We start from the raw sequence: 6,788 nt of genomic DNA, 5'->3' as shown, positions 1-6,788 counted from the left end.
TCCTCAGCCTTCGCTGCCTAGCAAAGCACTGTGTGCCCTCGCCGCCTGCTAGAGCGCTGCGTGCCTTCGGCGCCTGGCAAAGCGCTGAGTGCCTTCGGCGCCTGGCAAAGCACTGCGTGCCCTCGCCGAGCGCTGCGTCCCTGGGCGCCTGGCAAAGCGCTGCGTGCCTTCGGCGCCTCGCCGCCTAGCAAGGCACCCTAGCCCGTCGAGCACGATCAAATGGCTGCGTGCCTTCGCTGCCTCGTGCCTTAGCAAAGCGCCACGTGCCTTCGGCGCCTACAAAAGCGCCGTGTGCCTTCGGCGCTCCCACGGCGTTTGCTAAGCGGCGAGGCGGCGAAGGGACGCAGCGGTGTGTGAGGCGGCGAAGGCAAGCAGCGCTTTGCTAGGCGGCGAGGCGGCGAATGCACGAAGCGGTTCGGGAGGCGGTGAAGGGACAGGGCGCTTTGTTGGGCGGCGAGGGCGAAAAGGCACGCAGCGCTTTCTTAGGCGGCGAAGGCACGCGCTGCTTTGCTAGGCGCCGAAGGAACACGGCGCTTTGTAGGCGGCGACGGCACGCGCAGCTTTGCTAGGCGGCGAGGCGGCGAAGGGACACGGCGCTTTGCTAGGCGGCGAGGGCGAGAAGGCACGCAGCGCTTTCTTAGGAGGCCAGGCGGCGAAGGCACGCGCTGCTTTGCCAGGCGCCGAAGGCACAACGCGGTGTGTGAGGCGGCGAAGGCACGCACTGCTTTGCCAGCCGCCGAAGGCACGCAGCGCTTTGCTAGGCTGCAATGCGGCGAGGCGCCGAACGCAGGCACTTCTTTGCTAGGCGCCCAAGGAACACGGCGCTTTGCTTGACGGCGACGGCACGCGCAGCTTTGCTAGGCGCCCAAGGCAGACGACGCTTTGCTAGGCAGCGAGGCGGCGAACGCACAAAGCCATTTGCTCTGCCCTCCTTCGCTGCCTCGCACAATAGCTAACCACTGGGCATGTTGGCTGTCTCACAAACAAGCAGCCTGCTGCGTCTCTTCGCTGCCTCGCCAACTAACAAAGTGCTGCCTCGCTTCGCCTCCAGGCGAAAAAGTCATCCGCCATGCCACTGCGCCACCTGGTGCACAAGCAAAGTGCTGCATCTCTTCGCTGCCTCGCACAAAGAGCAAGCACTGTGCATGGTCGCTGTGTCACAAACAAGGAGACTGCTGCATCTCTTCGCTGCCTCGCCAACAAGCAAAGCACTCGATCTGCTCGCCGCCTCGCCAGCATGCAAAGCGCCGCGTCTCTTGGCCGCCTCGCAAACTAAACGCTGCATCTGTTCACTGCCTCGCCAAAAAGCAGAGCGCTGCGTCTATTCGCTGAGTGGCAGAAAGCAAAGCACGGCGCCTGTTCGCTGCCTGGCCAAGAAGCAAAGCGCTCCATCTCTTCGCTGCCTCGCAAACGAAGGAAGCGCTGCGTGCCTTGGGCGCCTAGCAAAGCAGCGCGTGCCTTGGCCGCCTCGCCGCCTCAGAAAGCGCTGCGTGCCTTCTCGCCCTCGCCGCCTAGCAAAGCGCCGTGTGCCTTCCCCGCCTCCCCAATCGCTTCGTGCCTTCGCCGCCTAGCAAAGCGCCTAGCAAAGCGTCCTCAGCCTTCGCTGCCTAGCAAAGCACTGTGTGCCCTCGCCACCTGCTAGAGCGCTGCGTGCCTTCGGCGCCTGGCAAAGCGCTGAGTGCCTTCGGCGCCTGGCAAAGCACTGCGTGCCCTCGCCGAGCGCTGCGTCCCTGGGCGCCTGGCAAAGCGCTGCGTGCCTTCGGCGCCTCGCCGCCTAGCAAGGCGCCCTAGCCCGTCGAGCACGATCAAATGGCTGCGTGCCTTCGCTGCCTCGAGCCTTAGCAAAGCGCCACGTGCCTTCGGCGCCTACAAAAGCGCCGTGTGCCTTCGGCGCTCCCACGGCGTTTGCTAAGCGGCGAGGCGGCGAAGGGACGCAGCGGTGTGTGAGGCGGCGAAGGCAAGCAGCGCTTTGCTAGGCAGCGAGGCGGCGAAGGCACGAAGCGGTTTGGGAGGCGGTGAAGGGACAGGGCGCTTTGTTGGGCGGCGAGGGCGAAAAGGCACGCAGCGCTTTCTTAGGCGGCGAAGGCACGCGCTGCTTTGCTAGGCGCCGAAGGAACACGGCGCTTTGTAGGCGGCGACGGCACGCAGAGCTTTGCTAGGCGGCGAGGCGGCGAAGGGACACGGCGCTTTGCTAGGCGGCGAGGGCGAGAAGGCACGCAGCGCCTTCTTAGGAGGCCAGGCGCCGAAGGCACAACGCGGTGTGTGAGGCGGCGAAGGCACGCACTGCTTTGCCAGCCGCCGAAGGCACGCAGCGCTTTGCTAGGCTGCAATGCGGCGAGGCGCCGAACGCAGGCACTTCTTTGCTAGGCGCCCAAGGAACACGGCGCTTTGCTTGACGGCGACGGCACGCGCAGCTTTGCTAGGCGCCCAAGGCAGACGACGCTTTGCTAGGCAGCGAGGCGGCGAACGCACAAAGCCATTTGCTCTGCCCTCCTTCGCTGCCTCGCACAATAGCTAACCACTGGGCATGTTGGCTGTCTCACAAACAAGCAGCCTGCTGCGTCTCTTCGCTGCCTCGCCAACTAACAAAGTGCTGCCTCGCTTCGCCTCCAGGCGAAAAAGTCATCCGCCATGCCACTGCGCCACCTGGTGCACAAGCAAAGTGCTGCATCTCTTCGCTGCCTCGCACAAAGAGCAAGCACTGTGCATGGTCGCTGTGTCACAAACAAGGAGACTGCTGCATCTCTTCGCTGCCTCGCCAACAAGCAAACCGCTGCATCTCTTCGCTGCCTCGCCAACAAGCAAAGCACTCGATCTGCTCGCCGCCTCGCCAGCATGCAAAGCGCCGCGTCTCTTGGCCGCCTCGCAAACTAAACGCTGCATCTGTTCACTGCCTCGCCAAAAAGCAGAGCGCTGCGTCTATTCGCTGAGTGGCAGAAAGCAAAGCACGGCGCCTGTTCGCTGCCTGGCCAAGAAGCAAAGCGCTCCATCTCTTCGCTGCCTCGCAAACGAAGGAAGCGCTGCGTGCCTTCGGCGGCTGGCAAAGGAGTGCGTGCCTTCGGCGCCTCGCCGCCTCAGAAAGCGCTGCGTGCCTTCTCGCCCTCGCCGCCTAGCAAAGCGCCGTGTGCCTTCGCCGCCTCCCCAATCGCTTCGTGCCTTCGCCGCCTAGCAAAGCGCCTAGCAAAGCGTCCTCAGCCTTCGCTGCCTAGCAAAGCACTGTGTGCCCTCGCCACCTGCTAGAGCGCTGCGTGCCTTCGGCGCCTGGCAAAGCGCTGAGTGCCTTCGCCGCCTGGCAAAGCACTGCGTGCCCTCGCCGAGCGCTGCGTCCCTGGGCGCCTGGCAAAGCGCTGCGTGCCTTCGCCGCCTCGCCGCCTAGCAAGGCGCCCTAGCCCGTCGAGCACGATCAAATGGCTGCGTGCCTTCGCTGCCTCGTGCCTTAGCAAAGCGCCACGTGCCTTCGGCGCCTACAAAAGCGCCGTGTCCCTTCGGCGCTCCCACGGCGTTTGCTAAGCGGCGAGGCGGCGAAGGGACGCAGCGGTGTGTGAGGCGGCGAAGGCAAGCAGCGCTTTGCTAGGCGGCGAAGGGACGAAGCGGTTCGGGAGGCGGTGAAGGGACAGGGCGCTTTGTTGGGCGGCGAGGGCGAAAAGGCACGCAGCGCTTTCTTAGGCGGCGAAGGCACGCGCTGCTTTGCTAGGCGCCGAAGGAACACGGCGCTTTGTAGGCGGCGACGGGACGCGCAGCTTTGCTAGGCGGCGAGGCGGCGAAGGGACACGGCGCTTTGCTAGGCGGCGAGGGCGAGAAGGCACGCAGCGCTTTCTTAGGAGGCCAGGCGGCGAAGGCACGCGCTGCTTTGCCAGGCGCCGAAGGCACAACGCGGTGTGTGAGGCGGCGAAGGCACGCACTGCTTTGCCAGCCGCCGAAGGCACGCAGCGCTTTGCTAGGCTGCAATGCGGCGAGGCGCCGAACGCAGGCACTTCTTTGCTAGGCGCCCAAGGAACACGGCGCTTTGCTTGACGGCGACGGCACGCGCAGCTTTGCTAGGCGCCCAAGGCAGACGACGCTTTGCTAGGCAGCGAGGCGGCGAACGCACAAAGCCATTTGCTCTGCCCTCATTCGCTGCCTCGCACAATAGCTAACCACTGGGCATGTTGGCTGTCTCACAAACAAGCAGCCTGCTGCGTCTCTTCGCTGCCTCGCCAACTAACAAAGTGCTGCCTCGCTTCGCCTCCAGGCGAAAAAGTCATCCGCCATGCCACTGCGCCACCTGGTGCACAAGCAAAGTGCTGCATCTCTTCGCTGCCTCGCACAAAGAGCAAGCACTGGGCATGGTCGCTGTGTCACAAACAAGGAGACTGCTGAATCTCTTCGCTGCCTCGCCAACAAGCAAACCGCTGCATCTCTTCGCTGCCTCGCCAACAAGCAAAGCACTCGATCTGCTCGCCGCCTCGCCAGCATGCAAAGCGCCGCGTCTCTTGGCCGCCTCGCAAACTAAACGCTGCATCTGTTCACTGCCTCGCCAAAAAGCAGAGCGCTGCGTCTATTCGCTGAGTGGCAGAAAGCAAAGCACGGCGCCTGTTCGCTGCCTGGCCAAGAAGCAAAGCGCTCCATCTCTTCGCTGCCTCGCAAACGAAGGAAGCGCTGCGTGCCTTCGGCGCCTAGCAAAGCAGCGCGTGCCTTGGCCGCCTGGCCGCCTCAGAAAGCGCTGCGTGCCTTCTCGCCCTCGCCGCCTAGCAAAGCGCCGTGTGCCTTCGCCGCCTCCCAAATCGCTTCGTGCCTTCGCCGCCTAGCAAAGCGCCTAGCAAAGCGTCCTCAGCCTTCGCTGCCTAGCAAAGCTCCACGTCCGCTCGCCGCCTAGCAAAGCACTGTGTGCCCTCGCCGCCTGCTAGAGCGCTGCGTGCCTTCGGCACCTGGCAAAGCGCTGAGTGCCTTCGGCGCCTGGCAAAGCACTGCGTGCCCTCGCCGAGCACTGCGTCCCTGGGCGCCTGGCAAAGCGCTGCGTGCCTTCGCCGCCTCGCCGCCTAGCAAGGCGCCCTAGCCCGTCGAGCACGATCAAATGGCTGCGTGCCTTCGCTGCCTCGTGCCTTAGCAAAGCGCCACGTGCCTTCGGCGCCTACAAAAGCGCCGTGTGCCTTCGGCGCTCCCACGGCGTTTGCTAAGCAGCGAGGCGGCGAAGGGACGCAGCGGTGTGTGAGGCGGCGAAGGCAAGCAGCGCTTTGCTAGGCGGCGAGGCGGCGAAGGCACGAAGCGGTTCGGGAGGCAGTGAAGGGACAGGGCGCTTTGTTGGGCGGCGAGGGCGAAAAGGCACGCAGCGCTTTCTTAGGCGGCGAAGGCACGCGCTGCTTTGCTAGGCGCCGAAGGAACACGGCGCTTTGTTGGCGGCGACGGCACGCGGAGCTTTGCTAGGCGGCGAGGCGGCGAAGGGACACGGCGCTTTGCTAGGCGGCGAGGGCGAGAAGGCACGCAGCGCCTTCTTAGGAGGCCAGGCGGCGAAGGCACGCGCTGCTTTGCCAGGCGCCGAAGGCACAACGCGGTGTGTGAGGCGGCGAAGGCACGCACTGCTTTGCCAGCCGCCGAAGGCACGCAGCGCTTTGCTAGGCTGCAATGCGGCGAGGCACCGAACGCAGGCAGTTCTTTGCTAGGCGCCCAAGGAACACGGCGCTTTGCTTGACGGCGACGGCACGCGCAGCTTTGCTAGGCGCCCAAGGCAGACGACGCTTTGCTAGGCAGCGAGGCGGCGAACGCACAAAGCCATTTGCTCTGCCCTCATTCGCTGCCTCGCACAATAGCTAACCACTGTGCATGTTGGCTGTCTCACAAACAAGCAGCCTGCTGCGTCTCTTCGCTGCCTCGCCAACTAACAAAGTGCTGCCTCGCTTCGCCTCCAGGCGAAAAAGTCATCCGCCATGCCACTGCGCCACCTGGTGCACAAGCAAAGTGCTGCATCTCTTCGCTGCCTCGCACAAAGAGCAAGCACTGTGCATGGTCGCTGTGTCACAAACAAGGAGACTGCTGCATCTCTTCGCTGCCTCGCCAACAAGCAAAGCACTCGATCTGCTCGCCGCCTCGCCAGCATGCAAAGCGCCGCGTCTCTTGGCCGCCTCGCAAACTAAACGCTGCATCTGTTCACTGCCTCGCCAAAAAGCAGAGCGCTGCGTCTATTCGCTGAGTGGCAGAAAGCAAAGCACGGCGCCTGTTCGCTGCCTGGCCAAGAAGCAAAGCGCTCCATCTCTTCGCTGCCTCGCAAACGAAGGAAGCGCTGCGTGCCTTCGGCGCCTAGCAAAGCAGCGCGTGCCTTGGCCGCCTGGCCGCCTCAGAAAGCGCTGCGTGCCTTCTCGCCCTCGCCGCCTAGCAAAGCGCCGTGTGCCTTCGCCGCCTCCCCAATCGCTTCGTGCCTTCGCCGCCTAGCAAAGCGCCTAGCAAAGCGTCCTCAGCCTTCGCTGCCTAGCAAAGCACTGTGTGCCCTCGCCGCCTGCTAGAGCGCTGCGTGCCTTCGGCGCCTGGCAAAGCACTGCGTGCCCTCGCCGAGCGCTGCGTCCCTGGGCGCCTGGCAAAGCGCTGCGTGCCTTCGCCGCCTCGCCGCCTAGCAAGGCGCCCTAGCCCGTCGAGCACCATCAAATGGCTGCGTGCCTTCGCTGCCTCGTGCCTTAGCAAAGCACCACGTGCCTTCGGCGCCTACAAAAGCGCCGTGTGCCTTCGGCGCTCCCACGGCGTTTGCTAAGCGGCGAGGCGGCGAAGGGACGCAGCGGTGTGTGAGGCGGCGAAGGCAAGCAGCGCTTTGCTAGGCGGCG

The sequence above is a fragment of the Apteryx mantelli genome, chromosome 24 (assembly GCF_036417845.1).
Source record: "Apteryx mantelli isolate bAptMan1 chromosome 24, bAptMan1.hap1, whole genome shotgun sequence".
NCBI classification, from domain to species: domain Eukaryota; kingdom Metazoa; phylum Chordata; class Aves; order Apterygiformes; family Apterygidae; genus Apteryx; species Apteryx mantelli.
The sequence above is the reverse complement of the archived record's forward strand: the minus strand, read 5'-3'. Positions refer to the sequence as shown.